The sequence below is a fragment of the Phaenicophaeus curvirostris genome, chromosome 1 (assembly GCF_032191515.1).
Source record: "Phaenicophaeus curvirostris isolate KB17595 chromosome 1, BPBGC_Pcur_1.0, whole genome shotgun sequence".
Classification (NCBI taxonomy): Eukaryota; Metazoa; Chordata; class Aves; order Cuculiformes; family Cuculidae; genus Phaenicophaeus; species Phaenicophaeus curvirostris.
In genome coordinates this window covers 164,900,609-164,927,042 of record NC_091392.1, presented here as the reverse complement: position 1 = coordinate 164,927,042, position 26,434 = coordinate 164,900,609, and the positions used below count along the sequence as shown (strand labels likewise).

The following is a 26,434-nucleotide window of genomic DNA, read 5'->3' as shown; positions in this document are numbered from 1 at the left end:
CTTAAAGTTAGGGGTCTTAGATGCTTTTAGGCATCTACACCTGAGTGATGTACAAGAAGCTGGACTATTGACCTGTACTGTGAAACGAAAAATACTAGAGCTTCAGAATGGGAACCAGTGTATCCGACATCATGAAGCAGGCAGCTACAGGAGTAACAGGCATTTAGGAAATGCAATTCAAAAAGCTATCTGAATTCTGTTCTTCTCTGAAGTTTTAATGCCCTGCACAGGCTGCAGAGAAATGTATTCTTATGCTAGAAGTGTAAAAGCTTGAATTCCGTGTAAAAGTCAACGTGTACATCTTATTTTTTTCTAACAAGCAGGTAAAAGTCATGTTCTATTTAAAAAACATAGGTATAGCCTCAATTAGTTCAGTCTTCTACACTATGATTAGGGATGATATTCAAAGCTAGCTGAAACAGGACAATTTAAGTTGGACAGATTTACCTTCATAGTTTAAATAGTGTCTTTTTATATGTGATAAAACTACAAGGCTTTTGAAATGACTACCAAAATGAAAATGAAATGCCATAGTACCAGGTTTGTTGGCACAGTTGCACAATTTCTATAATCCATGCGCAGCCATTGATGTTCTTACAACTTATAATGTTATTTTATTGTAGTTTTGAGCAACGTGTCTTATCTAAGTGGCTAATGGAAGAAGGAGGAGCAAGAATATGCCATTTCAGATAAGTGCAGAATACATTTAATTTATACAGCTTCTGATGGTCCATGTGTTAATCCAGTGTGAGACAAATTTCTGATACCCTTTTTCTGGGAGCTGTATGGATCTGCAGTCATCTTCCAATTCGGAATGCTGTTGGAATTTTAATAAGGGTAAAATACCTGTTGAGAAAGCTAAAAGATAAATAAACTACTTGCAAATATAAACCATCAAGTGTTGCAAGGAAGAGATAGATGGCAGGATCCTCCCATCATCAGTAAGGTCGCAAAAGCTCATTATCAAGTATTGATTTCCATTTAGGGGGAAAAGTAATGATGTTAAAGGCTTCATAGAATCGTAGAATCATAGAATGATTTGGGTTGGAAGGGACCTTAAAGGTCATCTAGTTCCACCTGCCTGCCGTGGGCAGGAACAGGATCAGGTTGCTGAAAGCCTCATCCAACCTGGCCTTGAGCACCTTCAGGGATGAGGCATCCACTAATTCTCTGAGTAACCTGTTTTAGCGCCTCACAACGCTCACAGGAAAAATTTGCTTCCTAGTATCCAATCTCCCCTGTTTCAGCTTCAAACTCTTCCCTCTAATCCTATCCCTGCACTCCCTGATAAAGAGTCCCTTCCCCAGGTCTCCTGTAGGCCCCTTTAAGTACTGGAAGGCTGCTATAAGGTCTCCCTGGAGCCTTCTCTTCTCTAGGCTAAACAAGCCCATTAGTCACTCACTTTGAAATAGAAAGTGCTGCATACTATGAATGGTTGCAGTCATCAGAAATGATCTCTTAGTTTATCTGGAAGTGGTAACAAGGACTGATCTTAATGCAAAACAAAGCTTCTTTGGAGTCATATGGAAGTAAACTGTTAGAGAATTGGTAAAAACCTATCTATGTTGTAAGCTATAAACCAAGCTAGTTGAGATAAGAAAGCTAATGAATTTTAGATGGAGAACAGGGAACTCATTTACCTTAATTAAGCAACCTTAAAAAGGCCCTGTAGAACATACAACATACTGTCATAAAGAGAAACTCATGTTTATTTATGGTACATTATATTGGTATTTTTTTAGTTTTCTACTTATGGAATAAACCCCTTCACCAAGAAAGGCATAAAATACGTTATATTGCAAATACATGTTCATATCATTAGAGTCATATATATATATCTACCACCAGATAAGAAGGTGAGTCATTTGGAAGCTAGTGTTATCATGTCTGAGCAAAAGTTATAGGCGTGTGTGTCTTAAAGAATCATCATCAGATTTCACCATCTTAACTGGTACTGGTGTCTCGGATTTCATGTTCACTGACTCATTGATTCAAATGAAGAGCTCCTATTTCTGAAGAGTGACCTCACTGTCAGGATGCAAGGAGGAAGGTGGCAAAAAGCCTTTCTTTCAAAGCTGCACTACTTGGCAGAAAAATAATTCAAGATTTGTTTTGCTGCTGAGAAATAAATAAAAGGAATTTTGAACTTAGCAGACTGGCTAGGACCTTGAATGGCAGAGACTTGTATTCCAGTTACTGAGTTTCTTATCGATGTTAAGTAGGTATGTGCTATTTCTTGGTATTTATGCATGTCTAATAGTCTTCTGAGGGAGATTGTGCTTAAGAGAAAGCATTGTTTAATGCTTAAAGGTTTTTGCTTAAATGTTTAAAATATTTCAATGCTTAAAATCCTTTAAGGGGCCCTGCAGGAAAGGTGGGAAGGGGCTTTTTGTTAGGAATTGCAGTCACAGAACGAGGGGTAACGATTTTAAACTGAAAGAGAGGAGATTTAGATTAAATGTTTTCCTGTGAGAGTGATGAGGCACTGGCACAGGTTGCCCAGAGAAGTCATGGAAGTCCCATCCCTAGAGGTGTCCAAGGTCAGGCTGTATGAAGCTTTGAGCACCCTGATTCAGTGGAAGGTGTCCCTGCCTATGGCAGGGGGGTTGGAACTGGATCATCATTGAGGTCCCTTCCAACCCAACCCACGGGTTGGGTTCTGTGGTTCTATTACTTTATTCACTTTTTCAGACTGAAAGTAGGGGTATGGAGAGACAGCCTATTGCAAACTGAACTCACAGTTTAAGAAGTTACCATTGAGGCATGTTAGCAGCAGTCTGGTTTTGACCCTTGACTCCAAATGATTTTATAAGAGTTTTAGTTTAATTTAAAATTTTTAATGCAAGACAGTTGCCCATTTTTTTAAGTAAAGTCCTGACTCTATTGTTACTTAGCTCAGTTTCAAACTCCCAATGACCTTGGTATGTGCAAGGTCAGTTCCTATAATTAAAAACACGAACAATAGCACAGGCAAGTTCGGGCACTGGAAAAGAAGAAAATGAAACTTCTAGCTGAGAATAGCAATGTATGAGTGTGGTCAGCAGCCCTGGTAGGGAAACGTGGAAAAAAACCGCGAGCTCAAAACAGAAACAGGAGGTGAAATACACATTTATCATCCTGTAAGTCAGTAGAAGGATATGTATTTTTAAAAAAAAAATGTTTAGTACAACAACGCAAGTTAGAAGAAAGTGTGCCTGTGAGAATGGGAACTGTAATTTCAATACAGAAAAGGAAAATGGTCATCACTTTTTAATTTATTTTGTTGCATTTTTATAATTCCTAAGGATATCCAGCTATAAAATTAATTTGATAGTTTGTCAAGCTAGACAGAAATTTGCGATGCTCGAAAGCATTTGCTTTTGTAAGAGTTGCGAGAAACCTTATATAACCTTAATGTCAGTTAAAAGGAAATTTCTCCCTAATACTTATTTTTTTAATTGTGTGTTTCTGACAACAGGTATCCTACAAGATGCTAGTTCCTTTTGTGATACCACCTTAAATGGATGATTCATCATTAGCATGTCTTTTGAAATTTCACATGGAAATTAGGTTTTCATTTCTGTTACCTCTGTTTTCATCAATCTCATCTTACTCTTCATGTTTTCTCACATTCCAGGTAAGCCCAACCAAATCTTGTGCACATGTTAATAAATTCAAATTAACAAATACTGATTTTAGGTGTGGAATATAATAGATACTCCCACTTATTTTTCACTTGCCTTATGATGTTTTGAGTGGAACTAAGTCATAGTGTTATTGTAAGTAAAGACGTAGATATCTGTGTCTTGCAACTTCAAAGGTCTGATTTATTTTAAAATTAATACTTCTGTTTCCTCAAGATTAGTGAGTTGACATACTGCTCTATTTTTTTTCCTGGATAATAGAAATATACTGTTGTTGCACAGAACATAGGCAGAATGCCCCTTCCCGCCCAAACCAGAAGAATATGATAGACTTGATAAAATTATGAGCATCTAAAGTGCCTGAAAAAACTTATATTCATTGTTTTCCCTTTTTTACTACTAATCCCTTTATACTTTCAAATTCTTAATTACTGTATATGCAGCTATAAAGCCCAATCACAGGAATGTGACATATTGAACCACTGGCAGTTAACATATTCCCTAGATATTTTTAATAATTCAACAGAAGACATTTGGTCTTGCATCATCTAATTAGATGATAGAATTGAATCAGGTCTGTATTCTCAACCTAGATCAGTATAAGAACATAAACATATAAAATTATATTAACTTTCAATTCTATTTTTATTTCTACAGACAAACATGAAAATTGATTGCAAGATATTTTTACTTAGATAAAATTACATGGAAATCAGTGTATTCCAGAAAAAGTTATATGTCACAGCAGTATTAGATAAAAGATCCACAAGTTAATTACAGATAACCGGCGAAATGTCACTGGTGGCTATATTAGTCACTTTGTTTTGGCAGTGATAATAGAAATTACTAGTGAATGAAATGAGGTTGACAGCCCTGGAAATTAATCAGATTTATACATCCTTGACTCATAGAAATTAGAGATGGAAAAGACCTTTCATGATGAATCATCTAGTATAGTCTGCTGTCCATTGGAACACTTTTTAAGTATTTTATGTTGCAGCATTTTAGTGTGTTAAGTGAAGGATCTTATACCTGGCTCCTTTGGAATATTATTTCTTAGTCTAAGAGATTTCATTTGGCCTAAAATTGCTTGTTTTATTTACACACATAATACTGATGAGATCAATAAGACATGTGTTTGCTACAAAGGAGTTTTTCATGACATTTACTGTCATACTGTCATTGCTACTCTTCAGTTTCAGCTTTTTTTCTTAACCATGCTTGCAAATGGAAATAAGCTGAAATTGTTACAACTTAGTGGGCCTTTTCCTTAACACAAAAAAATTATTTAGGCACCTTTTGAGTTTGTGTGATCTTCAGGCAGGGGGGTGAGGTGGCTGTCATTTCCCAGGGAACTACATCAAAGTTTCTTTCTTATAGACCTGCTTTAAATACTGAAAAGCCACAATAGGTCTCTGCAGAGCTTTCTGTTCTCCAGGCTAAACCATCCTAACATTGGAGAGGTGTTCCATTCCTCTGATCATATTTGTTGCCCTCCTCTGGATCTGCTTCAACAGGTCCATGTCTTTAGTATGCTGAGGTCTCCAGAGCTGGACACAAGACTACAGGCAAGGTCTCACCAGAGCAGAGTTGAGTGGAAATGCATTTGGAAAGGAAAGTGCCGTGGAGATAAATAATGCAAAAGTGTAACCATGACAGTCTTTGAACTGAGTATTTACGTGGTCCTGAGAGCTTTTTTTGTGAGTTTGATAATGACATTAAGATATTACTAAAGAATTTAAAGAAACCAGACCAATGATCATCAGCTGAAAATCTGAATGACTGTATGCCACTCCAGTAATTCTGAGGAGAAATAAAAATCAAGGGCTGGTTTTGTTCAGCTGGGAAAAAGAGGCATTATCTTTAGGTAAGAGTTCTTGAACAAATCATGTACTATGAGTGGTTACAGTCATAACAGGACAGGGAAGTTGGATCCCATTTGGGATGTTGAGTACATTTATGTGCAGTTAGATAAAATGAAGAGAATAAATGTGATTAAGAGTGAAACGGAGCAGTCAGGTAGGTAAATTTTTTTCAAATTAAGTTGGAAATAGTGCTTCTGCAAGGGAGAAGATAGCATGCAGAATAATAGTAGTGGGAAAGAAAATGAATTAATTTACCCAATGTCCTGGTCTTGATTTGCAGGACTTAGAGCCACAGTGGATGCATCTACTTGCACACTCTCTTAGGAAGCAGATGAAGGTGCATCCAGCATTCTGAGGCCTTGGTCATAGACACAGAAATAGTAACATCTAGTAGTCATAAGGGTGGACACAGAAACATCCAATGGTGAAGAATATAGAAGGCAATAGAAGGGATGGGAGCAGTGCTGACAACAAGAGGTGGATTGGGTTGACTTGATGATGCAAACTGGCAGCTGGTTCTCTCTGCATTGCCCTGCAACCAATTAGGCATTTTCATAGGTCAAAACCTGCTGCCCTGTGAATGAGTAAGGAACAGTCATGAACGCTGAGGAACTGCGTGTCCTAAATCTTTGGAAGTTAACAATTACAACTTTCAAGAGGAAAAACATTGGGGGTATTCAGTGACCCACTTTTTAAGATACTGAATGTATCCTATTGTTCAGTTGATTTTACAATCTATGAAGTCTGTTTCCTTCCAGAAGACAGAATCTGTGAAGCTAAGAAAAGGGTTATGACACCCATGTGACTGTGATTCCCATGGGTCAATGGCTGTAAGGATGCTGCCCAGAGTGGTCTGTGGAAGGTAAGTGACTACAAAGCTCTTGGAGCAAAAGTGAAAGCTCAGCTGGAGTTCCCTTCAAGAGTCTTAACTATTGATAGTAATCCAGATAAGTATAGATAATTTTTTAAAATATATGGCTGCAGATATGTAAGCGTGGTGACATTGTCTTCCTTATGCTGTTCTAAGGAAGATAACTGAGCAGAGGTAAGATTCATTTCTTCCACTGGGTTTTTCAATCAGACGCTAGCAAAGATGAAGGAAAGTTCTCTATACTGTAGAAGAGGAGAATTTTAGATTAGATTAGAAAATCATGATAGCATAAGCTTACAAGTTGGCATGAAAGGCCTAAAACGCCAAAGTGAAAATTTCTACACCATAATGAAGATATAAAGAATATAACTGTATAGTAAATGTTTTAGATGTATAATCTAAATAATACACTAATAATAATACACTAGATTATATTTAGATGAGTAATGCAAATGATGTGCTTGATGTCTAAGTACACAAGTGAATGATTCAACTTGCATAACTGAAAATTAATTCACAGGATTAAAATATTGATATAGAAAGTATGGTTTAACTGAATGGAAAAGAGGTTGTTGCATTTCATGGCAATGACAATGAAATGCCTCCAAAATGCTAATATATAGACAGGTTGAACTTACTTGGCTAATGACATAAGTTTACTTACTGTTGTGTCAGGGTCTTCTGTAGAAAATTAAGTCATTGTAGCTTTTTAAGGAAATTAACAATTGAAAACAGGAGTTTATTACAGTGGAAAACCTCCAGCTCTTCAGTCATCAGCTTGTGAAGAATGGAGCAGATGGATTTGAGTAAAGTGATGGATAGTTAGACTCTTGGGTTTGGTTATGGCCAATTGGGAAGACCTTACTGAGAAAGTGAAAATAGATGGATATGTGTTAACAGGAAATAATGAGTTTTAAAGTTCTTTATTCTTAAGCACTTATTTACTGATTTCAGGAAAGGAGATGTCAGCAAACTTGCAGAACTGCTAGTTGAGAACCATGGAAAGTGAATTTAAAGGAAGAAAGACCATAAAGTCTGATAGATTAGTAAATTATTCACAAATGCAAAACTCAAGGCAAAGGAAGACTAGGAAGTATACCAAATGAAGAGTTTGACTGGGATATGAACTCTTCACTTACCTCAAACACCAGAAGAAATTACTCAGATAATTGCTAAGGATGGCTATAAAAGAATATCACAAACTTGTAGAGGCAAAACCACAAAAGTGTAAATTGACAATTATTAGGAGGCATAAAGTATTCAGTAAATGTACTGGTATTAGACGAGCAAAGAAAGGTCTATATACATAAGTAAAGGATGTCCAGTTGTGGAATACCTTGAGATCCCTGAAATGTTTGATGTCTTTCTTTCCCCCATTCTTCACTAAAAAGCCTAATTAGTTAACACAATTAACACATATGGAAATAGAGGTAAGAATCATTGTAGTATAAGAAAAAAAGAGGGAAGAGATTCATGAGTAATTTTCAAATCTGCTCAGCCAAGTAAAATTCACAGTAGGAGATTCAGCAAACTGAATGAGACCATCTCAAAGCCATTAGCATTTATATCTGAGAACTCATGCAGAATGGCTGAAGTTCCAAAAGACTGTAAAAGGGCAAAAATAGCAGTAGTCCTTGAAGGAAGTAGGCCAGGAAACTATATACCATTTAGTCTAACTTCAGTTCATTTAAAAGTACCAGAACAAACTTATTGAAAACAAGGTTAAAAATAATAGCCCTCATCTATCTGTCCATTACAGATCAAGTCAAACCAAATTATTTCTCTACATGACAAGGTAAGAGGCTGGTGAATAAAGAAGGAGCAGCAGAGATGATTCATTTTGACCACTGAAAGTCTTCAGGCACCATTTCCCCTGACAGATTCACACAGAAGCTAGGGAGCTAGATGATGCTGCTGTAAGGCTACTGCACAGCTAGGTGCAAAAATAGAACTCAGAAGAATGGTTTTGACTGGCTTGCTGTCAAACTGCAGGGATATATCAAGAAGGGTTACACAAAGGCTTCTTCTAGGACACGAGTTAGTGCTACCAGTAACATCTTGTATCAAAGATTGAGAGGATGTTTACACATTTGCAAGCAATATCAATCTACAAGCAGTAAGGATGGCAGTATTTGGATTCTAAGTGATCTTGACTGATAGGAGGAATAGCCTGAAATACTTATGTTTGAATTATATGATGACAAGTGAAAGGTTTTACACATTGGCAGAAAAAAACAAATGCAGAAGTATAAAACTGAGAATGCTGTCTTGACCTTAATTTTTCTATGAAGGAACTGCTTTCCTGATTACAAATTGTATATAACTTAAATTGTATTTAATCTGTTCATTAAATTTTAAGGCAATCATTTTAGTTGGATGATATCCATGGCTGGAGAAAGGTACTTTCCTGTGTCCAGGCTTTTGGTCAGATGCACCTCCTCTTCTCCTTACACCTTTTTCCCATTTAGAAGCATCTCTGCTTTTGTCATATGATGGGTACTATCGGCTTCAGCTCTCTGTTTTCCAAAACTGTGAAGCAGAGTTTTCTAGTCTTAGTCAGCTCTTCTTCAAGAGCCAAGAAAGTTAGCATGTGTCAGAAATTCAACTCCCTACTGATTCCTAGTTGATGGCTACCGTGCCCGCTTGATCTTCAGGCTGCTGAACTGATGATACTTCTTAAGTACTGGTGTGAATATTACTGCTTTCTGTCTCCAGGATAGTGAGGCCACTCTCTTGTCAGAGACGTTGTGGCATGAGTTAGGCTTAGCTGATCATTTCTTGGAACACAGGAAAGGATCAGGTTGTTGCTTGAAGTCAGCTCCAGGGCCCATTCCTATAGAAAGTCCCAGACCACCCCCTTAAAAATATATATTTGTATAAATAAATATATATATATAAATATTCATCTAATTTATACATTTATACAATTGTGAGACATACACATATTTGTATTTTCATATATGTGACATAAGTGGTGATCAAAATGGAGAAATTGAGTATCTCTCAATATCTGAAATAATCCAAATCTATTGTTACTTAGCAACGCTAAGCGAATGAATGAAACTTAAGAAAAATGTCTAGGGATTGAGATCTTTTGCACTACAGAGATAGAAGACCTTCTTAAATTATACTAGACAGAGTAGTAATAAAAACAGATTAGCAAAGTGTTGGAAATATCAGTGTTAAGTCCATAAGACATAAAGATGTAAGGCAAAATTCTTTAGTAAGTGGGTATGAGGGACCTATGAATTTACCTAGCTGTCATTAAAGGAATGAAAGTGCTTTTGTACTATAGATGAGTTTTCACAGAAGATGACTGAGTGCCTGTGATCTCAGATAAGCAGAACTAAATTAAGCTAGATTTTTTCTATTTGTGAGAATAAAAGCCTGATCTTTTGAATGCTCTCATGTATTTAAATGTGAGGTCTATGCTTTCATAAGCACTTTTGCTTCTTGAGTTGATATTCTAGTGAGATTTCTTCCTGGAAAAATTAGATTACTCCACTGTGAGTCACACAAGAGCCTGGGGAGCGTAAAATATTTAGTATGAGTATGATTAGCTCCGTATACAATGACATACATAGGAAGGTACTCTGTACACAAATTATTTAAGTTGTTTTAAGGCAAGGATGAGGTATTCGCATTTTCTTAATTACAGCAGAGGTTGTATTTACATAATTTGCCTTGATTATAAATGTTTGTACAAGGCTCTGGGAAATTTTACTCGACCCTCTTCAGAAATGTTTGCACTACCTTAGTATTGGGAGATAAATTAGACAGTGTGGGGATAGTCAAAGAAGTATAGTCTAGACAAAGGTTCAGTGCCTCTACTTTGTTTCATCTTAGATTGTAAAGATCTATCATAGATATCTATTATAAGTATCTATTATAAAGATCTATCATAAATATCTATTATAAAGATCTATAAAGGTTGGCCTATCTACATCATAGGATGGTTTATGTTGGAAAGGACCTTAAAGATCACCTTGACTTCATATTTAAAGTTAATCCAAATGGAACAATATTGGATTGTGATTGAATAAAATAATTGCATTTGTAACTATGATTGAATGGCATGCAAGAAATTTGGTTTGTCCCATTGATTTTATTTGAAAACCTATCTATCTTAGCTAAATTACCAATGGCAGATTTTTAAATGAACAAGACTTTTACTTATGTAATGCTATCGTAAGTGGGATCACATACACAACATGGTAATTTACTAATTCAGCCATTTTATATGCCTAACTTCTGTGTGTAGCTACTAATGTGTTTTTCTGTTGTTTGACACTTGACTATAAAGTTGAAACCAGTAGAATAAAACAAGAAAACTGTCAAATTATCTACAGACTGCTTTCATTGTTGAAGTGTCTGAAGCACAAGTTCACCAATTTCATATTTGACAGAACAGCAACTAATTTTTAGAATGACATATACAGAAAATGATGACCCATTGACTGTTTTCAGTTTTTTAATGAACTTTCTGCCACTGCATTCTGTGAAAAGTCTGAAAAGAAAATAAGTTTTGTATATTATATATATATATATTATGTGTATAGATACAATACTTTTAAGTAACAATCAGTGCCAAGGACCATCATTTCGCTTGTATAAAGCATTATATGTATAAAGCATCTGTATATACTGTGTGTTATTTTTCAGAATGTTAGCAGGTATTGTACACATGTAGAATCATCATAGAATGATAGAATTGTTTGGATTGGAGGGGAACTTAAAGATCCAACCCCCCTGCCATGGGCAGGGACAGCTTGTACAGTGAGTACACAGAACAAGAGTTGCCCGGCTCCTAGCAGGAACTGGGTGAAATTTAGGCTTCTTGCATTATTAGATGTTCCAAGAACTTTTTAAAGGTGATGCTACCTAGAACTTATCTCTGTGTCTTTAGGTTCCCTAATTATTTAACCAAGATACTAGGCAGTGAGCCAAACTCTGCCTAGAAAGGCCTAATCATCTAAGCATTTTAGTCAAACCTAACCCATGCAGATTGCACTGAGGTGTGCACAAACCTCAGCATTTTCCTTCTCAATTAACAAAGTGGACACAACATTGCCTTTTTGTATATATATAGTATAGCCTCATCATTGCAACACAAATGAAGGAAGTGGGAAACCTGAGTTGGTATTTTCTGCAGCCTGAGGTGATTCAGAGCACAGATCTCCTTTCTTAAGAACACCTCCACAACTACCATTTATCACAATTTGTCTGAGGATTGGTGTCGCCATTCTTGAAACCAGGGTACATTGAAGCTCTAAATGTGAAATGGAGGGATAGAAGATGACAACTCACTAATCCATTGATTGTGGTTTTTGGCTGAGAGGATATGGAAGGACCTGTACAGGTTTTTAATCCAAGATCTACCTGAAGGAAACTACATTGATTGTTGAGTTCTTATGAAAAAGAAGAGTTTCATTGACATTTTTTAAGAGTAAGAACTACCTAATTAGTTGCCTACCTCATAAGAAGAATCATATATTCTAGATCCTTAGTGGCTATTGCTGTGTAATCTGTAGTGTGCAAGGATCTTTATTGTGTGTGTCTATTCATTCCTGTTCCAGGCTAGTCACTTTTTCAGCATGTATGTTGCTCCCCAGAGACACCTAAACTGCCCCGCTGGCTGCAAAGCACCCATCACACCTCCAGCATCCTGAGTAATTCAGGTAGATCAAGGTGCTTAATTATTAGACATGGTCATGCCAAAACATCTGTGATCTCAGGCACATAAGGGTAGGAAATGTAGGTGTTCCACTTCACAGGCAAAGGCTCCGTCTGCAAAGCTAATGTGCGTAGTAGAGACACACACTGTTAGTGTAAGGATGTAGACTGTGAATCCAATGCAGATGCATGGGATTTCATGCACAAAAAAGCAGAGTTTGAAAAAACATAGCTTTGTTTAGGATAACTTACTCACTGCTCCAATTTCAGGCAGCTCTTAATGCACTCTGCATGGAGCTCTGAGCTCTGTTTTACTTAATGGTGTCTTGCTGCCACATTGCCATTAGTCCTACTCCCCTTTTCCTGATATAATATAGTAACACATTGAAAAGAGACAGCAAATCCACAGAATCAGCAAGGCCACACCACTGCCTGAAACCATTTCTAACTGCCTTTTAGAAGTCAACAAGAATTTACATTGGCAGTTATCAATTACTCAGATGTTACTATTTTTTAAAAAAATAGCAGATGAGTTAAAAAGGGACAACAAAACTTAAAACATTCCCTGGAATTTACGAGTGAGAATTATCTTAGCTCTTTTGAACTAAACATCAGGCGTAATTGGGAAGGATCATTAGAAAAACTACAATGAGAAAAAAGTTACGGAAAGTTAAATAAATTGAATTTATCAAGTCTGTTACTATTTCTAGTAATACTATTACTATTAATAATGCAGTGTGTGTGCACTGTGTTTGTGAGGTATGAAATAAAATACATCGATAAGTTAAATTCATTATCTAGGGAATTAATTTGTACCACATCACAGATATCTTTTCAATTAAGCAGTCAAATGAAAAAATCTTTTCTCTTTCTAAATTTTAATCTGTTGGTCCACTGTTTTAAACATCTTCATGAGCAATTTGCTGTGCTAGTAGATATTAAGTGTATAGCAAACTACAGGATATTTTTATCTCTGAAGTTTAGAACTACATGGTAGTCTGGGTGTGTAGTAGTTGAATTTCATAAATTCAGTCTAGTCCTATGCCTCTCTCAGGGCAGGCAATTCTGTTCCTATCCCTTTGATTGAAAGAAGTGGTTGATCGTGTTATCCATATGAGCAGCAGTCTGAATAACAAAGATTAAAGGGCACATGATTGTGTTCTTGCCAATGACAACAAAAGAATAATGGCATGTTGCTGCCTTCTGTCATTATAAGCCTGCCTTTGATTCTCTCCCTGCAGTTTTGAAACAGAAATTTTAGCTTTAGTTAATAAAAGGTAACTTTTTGTGGAATCACTCAGTAATGCCAAATAATCATGGTTAATATATTCTAGAAGTTACATTATTTTTCTTTCCTTTAAAATGAATGATGCTTTCTTATGGTTTTTAATCAGTTTAAATGGAACATTCTGTGGATAAGAGATTGAGTTACTCTAGCTGGAATATAGTGCAAAGGAGGTGTGATTGGCTCTTGTAATCTGATCAAAGCAGGTGAATTTTTTTTAAGATCCTGTGGAGACTACAGCAGGTAAAAGACTGTAAGACTATGCACAAAAATACATTGAAACTTGCAATAATTCTGTCTCTATGCAGTGTGAATTCCTTTGAATCCTTTCATGCAGTACTCAGAATAATTTCCATAAAGGCTTTATGAGATGGGACATAGCAGATTAGGGTGTTCTTGGCAAGAAGTGATTTACACATTCCTGGTACGATATGTGCTTTGTAAAGTTTGTTAGGAGAAAAGTGCCATGTTGATATCAGATTAACATCTGTCAATGATCCAAGTATCACACTGTGAAATGAGATGATATTTCTGTTTGCTATAAATAAAGGTTTGTGTGTTTAGTCAAACATTTGTTCTTGAATAACAAAATAACTTTTTTATTTCTAATGGTTTTATTTTATTAAGATATACTTGATAGTTATTGATTAGGATAAGATTTATCTAAACTCTCATTTTGCAATTAAATTTTAGGGTGATTTTTTTCTGCTGATTATTTATAAGTCTTATAATTTGCGCATGCGTATCAGTCAAGGTTAACCAAGCTACTGCCAAATTTTCTGACTTGATATTCATGAATGTCTATGATATTGGCAACTTGGATCATAAGATGTCATTTTTGTTTCTTAATTAAATGCCTTAGACTTCTATAAATCAGAAGTAACAAACAGTTGCTGCCCCCAAATTAGTTTGCTCACACATGCTTTGCTGTGCTTGTGATTAGCAGACATGTCATACATAAAAATATCCATTCTAATAAGAAATCCTTCATCAAAAGCATAATGAAAATTGAACCACGAGATGCAAGCCAGACTGAGCAAAACATCTGTTGATGAGCGCCTTCAAGGTGCTTGAAAAATATTTGACTGAACCCAGCATCCATTGCTAGATCTAATTTGCATGAAATCTTGTAAAATATAAATAAGGCTATGATTTAATTAGAAGCTCACAAGGACATAGTTTTTCAGTAGCCAACTAGAGTGAATGGACTAGATGGGCCTGTCTTCAAGGAACTGAGCAAAATGAAAACTTTGGCTAAAAATATTTTTTCTATGTAATTTTTTGCATGAGTTACTGTTCACCTGTGAAAGCCTCGAATTATAAAACGTGTGTCTATCTGTCTGGACGCGTGCTCTTTGGCTACTCTTTTCTGATTAGATACAGAAGTGGTCCTTAATACACAATAATTTGTTGTTGTAAATATTTCTAAATACTTGCCTTTCACCTTTTTTTTTTTTAATAGAACTCCTTTATACATGGAGATATTAAAGAAAATGAATCCAAAAATATTAGAATAAATTATTTCCTATCACATATCGTGACTGAATAAACAAAAGAATAGAGTTACATAGCATTCCTCAACATATTTTTGTATTGTTATTCCACATACAGGGCGTATTCCTGCTGGGTTAAGAGCATCAGTAATAACATCAGTAATTCTCTGTAATAATCAAAGCATCGGCAGTTAGAAGCAGAACATGTAGTAGGTATTGGGTAGCCAACTGGGGTAGAAAGTGTTGAAGTACTGAGGTAGGGGATTTGAGGGATCTCTCAGGAAATTCAAACCTGCATCTCCTCTCTGTCAATAAGACTCACAACACCCATCTAAAAGACCTGAGCAGACCTTTATCCCATCATAGGCACCTAACCCCTGACATTGGGTCAAGACTACTTTTCTGGAAAATGTGTTTGAATTACGAGTTTCATGCCAACACTAAAGTTAGGAATGAAGTGTTTCAGAGTATACATTTATAGCTTCGCAAGACACCATTCCCAGAGCTCCTTCCTTTGATTAATTAGATAGGAGAACTTCATTAATGATTTAGCAGCAGGGTAGCTTGTACCTTCCTCTAAGAAACAGATTAATAATGCAGAAATTACAAACATGAGATGGTACATATTTACATTTTACATTTAAAATCTCTGAAAATCTGATGCCAACTTTCAATAGTGAAAATTAATCATGTTATTGAAATAAGAGTTGCTTCATGTGGTATCCCTTGATCCAATAAAAAAATTGAAAGGAAGCAAATAGTAGCTTAATTTCATGATTGTTATTTCTGTTCATTTATTTTTAGTGAGAATTTTGCATAAAGTGCAACTAAAAGCTGATCTTAATAGAAATCAATGTATTGGTCCCTACAGAGGAGAAAAAGAGGAAGAAGGATTATTTAAAGTGACAGCTGATTTCTGCAGTCTGTAATAAATTCCCTTAGAGATTCCTGAAAGCATCCTGGAAACGAATAAAAATTACAGCATCAATGGTTTTCTCTGGAAAGGCGCTCTTGCTGCAAAATTCCTTGCCCCAGCCAGAGTGGGAAGCGCAATTTGCAAGCACTATTTCTCCCTGCTGTTTGAGATCACGTAATGTGGACCACATTAGCTGAGAGAGCATGTCCACATCCCTGTATACTGAGCTCATTTGTCAGCAATTACTTCCTTGCCCGTCTATTCAATTTTAGAATGTAAGTAAATAAGCACACGCTATATTTGTGCTTTATTCAAACTTGCAACTAGAGGTCACCCTGCTGAGCATCTCAGCCGTAGCTGAGAGAACAAATGTGAGGGTAACAAAATATGTATTTCTGCTATAATGAAAAATCAAGATGCTCTTTTGCACTCAGATTTATTAAAAAGCATTTATTGGAAGCTTCATAGAGCTCTGCTAAAGTCTAATTAATAAAAAAACTATATGCAAGGAATATTTCTTTGGGTAAAAAGTAAAACAAAAGGACATGTCTGTTGAATCCATCCTGGGGTATTTAACTTCTGGAAAGTCTGGAAGACCATAAGAATTCTGACATCGTCTAAGAAGACATTTCCTTGGAAGGAGATTGTTATTCAAATCTGTCAGGCTTCCTGCTTGCAAAGCCATAATAATAGCATTAAGCAAGAGAGAAATACCCATTTTTTCAAAGTCTCAGCTGAGAGGAAGGCTGAATTATCCTTGCATTGCTGGAAGGAAGCAGGAAGAAATAAGTGAGAGAGTAACAGAGGTTGACCTCATTGCAGCTGTTGTGGAGAAAGGAGAAGTGAAGCAGGGCTGAGTGTAATTCCATTGCCTTGCTTTGTCTCGACCTTCATTGCTATGTTGTGTTTACAAGGCTGGACTTCGTGACCACATCTATATCCCAAATGCTCTCACTGAAAGCTTTTGAGATAATGGGAAGGCTGTGATTAGGCCCAACAGCAAGATGTTTCAATGGAATGAAAGTAAGTTAATGATTACGGTTGGACTCGGTGATCCGGTGGGTCTCTTCCAACCTGGTTATTCTGTGATTCTGTGATTCTGTGATTCTGTGATTCCTGAAGGTTAGTGAAGGGGAAGGACAGGGTTCAAAGCCTACTGCAATAGTACTAGAGAATGGTTAGGGGAAGGGATGCCAGACCTAATGCTGTCTCATTGTACTGCATAGTGGCTTTGAACCCAGAATTGCAATGCCCAGAACAGCACCCAGGTATGCTCTTAAAAAATACATATGAATATTTTTACTTGTACTCAGCATTTCTGTAACTGTGGGTGGAAGTTAGCAAAACTATAGTGAATTCCTCTAGGCTGAAGTTTACTTTAAACTTTTAGACTAGCAACAAATCACTATAGAACTATGAAATAAACTGAAAAGGCTGAGGCAAATTGCAGAAGCCATAGACATGCGTATCTGCTAAGTTTAATAAACAGATAAATGCCACATCTTCATAGAATCATAGAATGGGTTGGGTCAGAAGGGAGCTTAAAGATCATCCTGTTGCAACCCCTCCAGAATGGGCAGGGTCACCTTCCAGTGGATCAGGTTGCTCAAAGCCCCATCCGCACTAACCTTGAACACCTCCAGGGATGTGGCAGCCACAACTTCTCTGCGCAACCTGTTCCACTCTTTCACCACCATCACTGTAAAAAAATGTCTTGCTAATATCTAATAAGGAGCTTTCATCTTAAAACCATTACCCTTCTTCTGTCCCTGCACTCTGTGATAAAAAGTCCCTCCCCAGCTTTCCTGCAGCCCTTTTCAGTACTAGAAGGCTGCTTATAAAGTCTCCCTAGATCCTTCTCTTCTCTAGGCTAAACAAGCCCAACTCTCTCAGTATGTCCTCACATAGGAGGTGCTCCAGCTCCAGATGGGCGTACTTACCCATCTTCATGAGAAGTATTGCAGTCTAAAAACTCATCTGCCCATCACTCAGGGAAACGAATTGTCACCTTAATCTCATCTAGTTTGTCGGTATTTGCCCTGTGGGTTTGTTACAGTTTTCCAGCATTAGCAACAAACGAAACACTGCACAGTAGATATTTCTGTGAAGTTGCTGACATGATGTCTATGCAACAACATCACCTTGATTTATGCTGAAGTGTGGGTAATGTACACATAAATAATTTCCTTATTACTTTCAGCATCTTTTTTAAAACTTGCAGCCACCTTTGTGTCAGTGCTCTGCATTCTGTCCTAGAGAGCATTTGAGTGTCCAGTTTAAAATATTTTCATGCTGAGATAGCCAAAAATAATTTTGAGCCTAAACTGATGTGTTTTGTATAGAATAAAAAATCTGCTTGGGTTGTAAGTTTTATTTGGAACTGGGTAGTTAAGGTAGACATTCTTACAAAAATGGTCTACTGCACATTTGTATTTAGTACCATAACTAGTTCATGTAGCGTGACTTGTCTTCCCTGGTTTCAGTGGGCTGTGTTGAAGTTCATTTAGTGATTCCTACTGATTTTCAGGTAGCAATTTGAATTTAAAACTTACATAAAATACAATTAATATTTTCATTTTTTTAATTAAATGCAGACAATAGCTAAGGCAGATGCAGAACTTCTTTGTAACTGGGAGAGAAGACCATTCACAGGGTTAGTCTATAAACGAACTAACCACCTACCCATAATTTTTCTTCTAAAATACAGGTCATATCATTAAAGAGTTTGCTTATGTTTTAAGTTCCAAGCTCTACCTGAACAGATTAGCAAAATTTTAAGAAGTTATCAGTACATTTAAAATACATTTTAAATATGCAAGTTCTGAGTTGCTTTGGGATTTTAATACTCATATTGAGGCTCAAAATGGAAATTATTTCAAATACTTAATTTAGACTTATGAATATTTTAAAAGACCAAATTAATGTGTAGGATGTAATACAGTGCCTAAAGACTGTGTGCAAATCAATGATGTTAAATGAGATGGCCTCTGTATTTTTATTTGAAGTTTTTTTAAAATATAGATAATTTCTCAGGGTGTATCACATGAAGATTTTGCTTGGTTTCTTTTGTTAATTTTTTGTTATGCATTTTTAAAGTAATATGAATTACTTAGACATATTCTTTTCTTAACAGAATACTAGCAGGTGTCTACATTAAGTACCAGTTTGCTGTTTTGAGCAAAAATGAGGACAGAAGCACAGAGTATCCACATAAAATATTATAAATAATGATCCATACAAAAAAGTGTTTTAATGGTTATTGACATTAGTAGATTTGGAAAACACACAGGAATTGGGGAATCTATTTTATAATTCAACCATGAAAGCCTCAGTCATTCTCCCAGATTGCTACTCAGGCTGTCAATACAAGTTCATATTTATCTGTCATAGGAATTCTTATAAATAATAATTATTATAAATGCTAATAAAATTACAGTCCCAAGATTTTCTTCCAGGAAAGTGATATATAAATACTATGACTGATAGCCTCATTTCATGTCATAGGAAACATAAATCTGGAGTAAGAGTTCTGAAGTGCAAATATTCCAGAATTCCTTACAAATTACAATTATAAGGAATAATCCAGGTATTTTTTTCCCTACTGGTGACAAATGCTGACAATCATGATAGCATCCATCTACTTCTGTGAACACAAGGAAGGAAATTGTGATCAGCCACATAGCATCAGGTCTTCTACCTGCTGAACAGAGAAATTGCTCTATGGTGTTTCTGGAAACTTGACCATGCACGCCACAGCACATGCCTAGCTTTCCTCCCTTAGTCCAGCAAGTGCTCACCCAGGAAAGACACGGGTGTAAAATGCAGCATTCTATGGCTATGGTTGTGAAAACTGTTATCACTCACATCAACCAGGAGGATCCCCACAGCCAGTCAGTCCTACCTAGCACCTCCTCTCAGTCAGCAGTCATGCTCCTTTGGTCATAAACAGAAAAGGACTATTTTTCATATTTTTTATTTTATTCTCAGTTGAAAAGGTCTGAAACCAATGGAAGGCTGCATTTTTAAAGTATGAAACTTGGGAGTGTGCATTCAAGTTATTCTCCAGCAGGCATTTCAAAATGAAGCAGTTCCTAAAAATCTTGTGACATATCTACCAAACCCACATAGATGTAGCTTGTGTCATAAAGCTTCTAAAATGGCACTGGATGCTGATGGTTGGGCATTAAATATCAATTTCTCTTTTTCTGTGGGAAAGTATTTCTTCAAAACCGTGTTATTAAAAAAGACAGAAATAACAGCTACAACACAAATTTCACTTTTAGAAAATCATTCTGATTACTATCCCATTTTCAAATTCTGACTAGCTCTGCAGTATGTTTTGTGACCAAAACTCAGTCATGTAGTATGTTAAAAGTTGGAATGGAGCCTCTCAAAGGAGTAAACCATTTCTAACACGAGCTCTTTAAAACATCTGACCTTGATAGTCTCATATCAAACTCTAATTTCCTCTGCCTTTGTATTTGCATTCTACTATGAGAAAACTTAAAGTGTAGCAAAATTAATTGAATGAATATTGAATATTTTCTTGGCATGCACAGGAAAAGTATAAATAAGTACAAAAATATTATGTTTACGTTATTTTTACTCTATTTTAGACAAATACTAGTTGATTTGGAGAAGAGGAGGCTGAGGCCCTCTACAGCTACATGAATGGAGGCTGTAGCAAGGCAGGTGTTGGTCTCTTCTCCCAAGTAACAAGTGGAACAATGAAAGAAAATACCCTCATGTTGCATCAGGGGAGATTTAGATCGGATATTAGGAAAAAATTCTTCACGGAAGGAGAGGTGAAGCATCATAACAGGCTACACAGGGAAGTGGTGGAGTCACCATCCCCGGAGGTTTTAAAAAAGTGTGTATGTGGCACTTTGGGACATGGTTTAGTAGGCACAGTGGTATAGGGCTGACAGTTGGACTGGATGATCTTAGAGATATTTTCCAGCCTTAATGATTCTATGATTCTAGGGCAGCAAATTACAAGTAAGCCCTGCATAGATTATTTTTGATGTTAGCAACACATTTGTGTGCTTGTCTCTATCTTCTTTCCATTTGCATCAACTTTTTTTGTATTCCATCACATTCACAATGACCTGTTCTGAAATAACTACAACTGAAACCTTGTTAGATGTTTTGGTAATAAGTATGTATCACACCCCTCTACCATAAATCACTTTCAAGGAAAGTCTTCCCACTTTTTCTTTTTCTGTAAATCCAAGTGTACTATCACGTATATCTGAATAGCCACGCATTGTTTTCCTTATTTTCTAGACTTTCCTTGAACCAGCTGTTTAGAAATACTTTACGTTTAGGTTTACCATGCATTATACCAAACAGAATTTATAATCTAACAAAGGAAATCTAAAATAGTGGAGGTTCTTGTCCTCTGAAGACAAGACATTGTTGACTTCTGGTGTCTCTGTATTTCTCTCCGAAGATTTACTTCCTTTCTTTGTCACATCTGTCACTTGCAGCATGCAAACCTTTCCAGGCGAAGCTTGAATATTGACAAAGCTTTTTGCACCTGCCTGAAAGAATACAATGCTCTGTATGTGAAACATCTGTGTACGTGATCTGTGATTGTTCATCACAATATACCATGTGCAGGGGTGGAATTTAAGCTTAAACACCACATTTTCATCCACTGGAGAGAACTTCCCTTTCCTATCAGCTTAGCTTCTTCTCTCCACCAAAGACTGACTGGAAACCAGAAACTAGGTGGTCCTCTCAGCACCCAAGTCCTTTGAGGAATTTTCCCAAAGGAGATTTTGGAGCAGTTCCAACATACATAAGGAATAAAGCTCCCTTGAAAACTTAATTGAAAATGTCTCTTCTTCTTGAAGAGAGCTAGAATAATGAGCTGTTCTTTTTATAATAACCTATAAGGGATACTATCCACCCAACCCATGTGATCCTGACTCACTGCTGTGTCTGAAGGAATTAAAATCTATGATTTTCAGGGCAGTGTTTTGATACCAGGCTCTATCCTGACCCATACCAAAATCAGAAGTTCAAAGCATTGGAAAGCAAGAGAATAGCAGAGAGAGGAACATTACAAGATAGAAATGGTCAGAAGAATCACTCGAGATTCAAAATCTGACTGCTGTGCTCTAAGACTGACATGATTTTACTTTTAGCAGTCAGATAAGTATGAGTCTTCTTGAGTAGTGACATCATCTGCTTGCTTTTAAAAAGTCACTTGCAATCCTACAAAGCTCTTTGAAGATAGGATGTGAATCTACATTTTCAGCAGAATTTTATGCAGAGCAAAAGGCCTTGAGCTCTAGTGAGCCATGGGATTTCAGACATCTTTTGGTCTGAAAGAATGCTCTAGAATTTTAAAATTCTCTATAACTTTGCCTGTTTAGCACGCTGGCTGTTTTAAATTCCATCACGAGATGTCTCCTTTTACATCGAACCATAGAATCATTAAGGTTAGAAAAGACTTCTTAAGATTATCCAGTCCAACTGTCAGCCCAATACCACTGTGCTGTACCTATTAAATTTTTTAATCACTCATGGAATGGAGACTCCTCCACTTCCCTGGGCAGCCTCTTCCAATGCTTTGTCACTCTTTCAGTAAAGTAATTTTTTCTAATGTCCAACCTAAACCACCTCTGGCACAGCTTGAGGCCATTTCCTCTCACCCTATCACTTGCCACTTGGGAGAAGAGACCAACGCTCACCTCACTACAAGCAACTACCTTTCAGGTAGTTTTAGACAGCAATAAGGTCTCTCCTCAGCCTACTTTTCTCCAGACTAGACAGTCCCAGTTCCCTCACTAACACGATGACAATGCAGATCATTCTTAGGAAACATTCACATGGCTTTTAGCTATGTAATTTCTTTCTCTGGATTAATCTTAAATTCTTCTTCTCTGACCTTTTTATGTGAATGATTTTAGGAAAAATGAAAGTTAAGTATCATTCTGAAGAAACAATATTGCTTTTTGCCATTATGTTTCAAGTATGTTTTGTCATTGGATTTGAGAAGCAGTTAAAGTAACAAAATCCCAGCTCTTTCTAAAAACGTATGCAAATGCTGTATTATAATGGAACAGAGCCTGTGCTGAACAGAGGTGCAATCATGCTGATGTCAGAAGTGGTGAGCTGTGGGCTAACTGAAGCATCTTTGAAGGACCTCAGTAATGAACCCTATTCCTGCTCTATTCTCTACTGAAAAGACATTTGTAAACAGGGGAGGTTCTGCTCCATTATTCACAAATATTTTGTTTCTGAGCTTATGATACTCACTAGAAGTTTGACAACATGGTCAACATGTCCTCCCCCACTCTGTCAGATATGATTTATGTTGGTCAGTCAACAATCAACAGAGAAAATTTTAGTTACTATCAAGCTCAGTTCAGGCTGGCAATTTGTAAAAGCAATTCCCTTAGCCTATATTATCATTTAAGCCCAGCACCGTTTTTTAATCCTCTGGGCCATGCCAGGTGACTAACAATCCTATGATTAAAGAACGAATGCAATTAAATTAATGTTTAATTTACCATGCATTTAACCTATAAAATGTTTATTGTAAACTTTTACAATATTGTAAACATTATACAGTAAAGACTTGCTTGGGAATCTTTCAGACTTACTAGAAAAGATGTTACTGTTTTAGCAAGCAATTTGTGATGTTGAACTATTTCTGGTGAAATATCAACAGGATAATAATTTATTTTTTGCTTAAATGTATTATGTCATTTGCTTTGTCTGCACCATGAGCTTGTAACAACCACAGTTAACTGCTGTCTCTCTTCAGTCCAAGCAGTTCTTTGAAGGGTAAAAGCAACTGCCTAGTTTGTACTTGACTATTTATTATTAATCTGCTGTATTACTATATCAAACTTGGTTCTGAAAGTTAGTATGTTAAACCCACCACTCAACCCCAGATTCCCCAGATGGGGAGGTGAATAGAGGCAGCCAGCATGGCTTCACCCAGGGCAGGTCCTGTATGACCAAGCTAGTGGCGTTCTATGATGGGGTAACCACAGCAGTGGACATGTGATCTATCTGGATTTCTGTAAAGTCTTTGACATGGTCCTCTACAATACCCTTCTCTCTAAATTAGAGAGATAGGGATTTGATGGGTGGGCTGTTCGGTGGATAAGAAATTGGTTGGATGGTCTTATACAGTGGTCGATGGCTAGAAGTCCAGATGGAGACAACTGGGGACAAATGGGCCCCTCAGGGGTCCATACTGACCAGTGCTGTTTAATATCTTCAACAATGATATTGACAGCAAGATCGAGTGCACCCTCAGCAAGTTTGCAGATGACACCAAGCTGAGTGGTGCAGTTACCACACTGGAAGAATGGTATGTCCTCCAGAGGGACCAGGACAGGCTGGAGAAGTGGGCCTGTGAGAACCTCACGAGGTTTAACAAGGCCAAGTGCAAGGTCCTACAATCCCAAACTTCAATACAGGATGGGGGATTATGTGATTGAGAGCAGCCATGCAGAGAAGGACTTGGTGGTGCTGGTTGATGAGAAGCTTGACATGAGTCGGCAGTGTGCAGCCCAGAATCACAGAATCACTAGGTTGGAAAAGACCCACAGGATCATCGAGTCCAACCATTCCCATCAATCACTAAACCATGCACCTCAGCACCTCATCCACCCATCTTTTAAGTACCTTCAGGGATGGTGACTCCACCACCTCCCTGGGCAGCCTGTTCCAGTGCCCAATGACCCTTTCTGTGAAAAATATTTTTCTGATGTCCAGCCTGAACCTCCCCTGGTGGAGCTTGAGGCCATTCCCTCTTGTCCTGTCCCCTGTCACTTGGGAGAAGGGGCCAGCTCCCTCCACTTTACAACCTCCTTTCAGGGAGCTGTAGAGAACAATAAGGTGTCCCCTCAGCCTTCTCTTCTCTAGGCTAAACAACCCCAGTTCCCTCAGCCACTCCTCGCAAGACTTGTTCTCCAGCCCCCTCACCAACTTTGTCACTCTTCTCTGGGCTGTATCAAAAGAAGTGTGGCCAGCAGGTCAGGGAGGTGATTCTGCCCCTCTATTCCTCTCTTGTGAGACCTCATCTGGAGTATTGTGTCCAGTTCTGGAATCCTTAACTTAAGAAGCATATGAAGCTGTTGGAAAGGGTCCAGAGGATGACTACAAGGATGATCTGAGGGCTGGAGCACCTCCCATACAAGGACAGGCTGAGAGAGTTGGGGTTGTTCAGCCTGGAGAAGAGAAGGGTCTGAGGAGACCTTATAGCGACCTTCCAGTACCCGAAGGGGGCCTAACAAGATAGCTGGGGAGGGACTTTTTATAAAGGCATGAAGTGATAGGATGAGGGGGAATGGCTATAAATTGGAGAGGGGAAGATTTAGACTAGATGTGAGGAAGAAGATCTTCACAATAAGGGTGGTGAGACACTGGAACAGGTTGCCCAGGGAAGCTGTGGATGCACCATCCCTGGAAGTGTTCAAGACCAGGTTGGATGGGGCCTTGAGCAGCCTGATCTGTTGGGAGGTGTTCCTGCCCAGGGCAAGGGGGTTGGAATTAGACAATCTTTAAGGTCCCTTCCAACTCAAACCATTCTATAATTCTATGATTTGTTAATTTCATCATATTTACTATGTCTCTTTACAGGAGCTTTTTCAAGCCAGATAGTATTTTTGACTTTCTAGTTGACCCATTTATTTTTTTTCCCAAGATCTTCCTTGCTGCAAAGTCAGAGGTGCCAGATAATTTATTGGTTCTTACCCTTTCTTTCATTTAACTTGATGAGGATTTGACTTCCTAGATTCCTATCTTCTAAGAGGTACACTGACTCTGTTCCCTGAGAGGGGTATTACTGCAAAGTCAGTATAAAATGGCATTAAACCCAAAGATAAGAGGGTTGTAATGATGAGGCATTAAAAAAACCCCAAACATTAAAGATTCAAGAAAGATGACCCGAAGTATTAATTCTGGCAAGCATGCCAATTTTTTTGTTCTTGCTCTTCAGCCACAATTGTGTAGGTAGAGATAGCACATACTCAGGTGTCCTGACTTTTGGAGGATCAGAGTAGGCAAACCCAGCTGTAAACCTGACATCCAAATGCTCAGAAAAGTACCTGCAGTTTCTAAGGGTAACACAAAAGATGCTGCTTCTAATAAGCTCCACTTTTCTAATAATTTCTAGGTTCAGAAGGCTGCATATTTTAATATATGCAGTAGAGATGTGCTCAAAATACATGTTATTTAAAAACATAATTTTGAGATAGTCTGAATGCTGGAGAACAGATTACATTTTCTTAAAAACAGTTTCAACACTTATTTTTGCTCTGCTAAGTTGCATTTTTGTCTTGGTTTTCCTCATTTTTTTCAGTTTCTGTTTGGAAATCAACTGCTCGGTATGATATATAACCTGAAAACCTTTCATTGTTTTCCTTTCACAATAACTTTCAGTGATACATAATGTCAATATTCAAGATTTTTTTGACAGAATTAAAGAAGTTATAACATTGACCTAATAAGAATTCTTAAAGTATTCTTTTTTTTTTTTAGCATGAAGGTAAAACTTAGCTGCAGTGGCAAGTGAAATGAATGATCAAAGAGAAATTCTGAAAAGATTCAGCCAAGCTATAAAGGTAAAGAAGATACTGATCATACAATTAGGAATAATTTGGCAGAATTTCAAGACACTATAAGATTTCTGATAAACACAGTACCAGTCTCTTTTACTGGATTTTTCAAATAATTTAAA

At 37.2% G+C, this 26,434-nt stretch overlaps 2 long non-coding RNA genes across 2 annotated transcripts; one reads left to right on the top strand and one right to left on the bottom strand.

Moving 5' to 3' along the window:
* The first annotated feature begins 2,030 nt into the window (after nt 1–2,030).
* LOC138716820 (uncharacterized) lies at nt 2,031–26,434 on the top strand. Its single transcript, XR_011336740.1, has 4 exons — nt 2,031–2,222; nt 3,458–3,616; nt 6,247–6,350; nt 26,236–26,434. It is a non-coding gene; the product is annotated as an uncharacterized lncRNA (long non-coding RNA).
* On the bottom strand, nt 22,560–23,243 carry LOC138716819 (uncharacterized). The gene is made up of 2 exons (XR_011336739.1): nt 23,034–23,243; nt 22,560–22,912 (listed from the first exon to the last, which is right to left on the bottom strand). It is a non-coding gene; the product is annotated as an uncharacterized lncRNA (long non-coding RNA).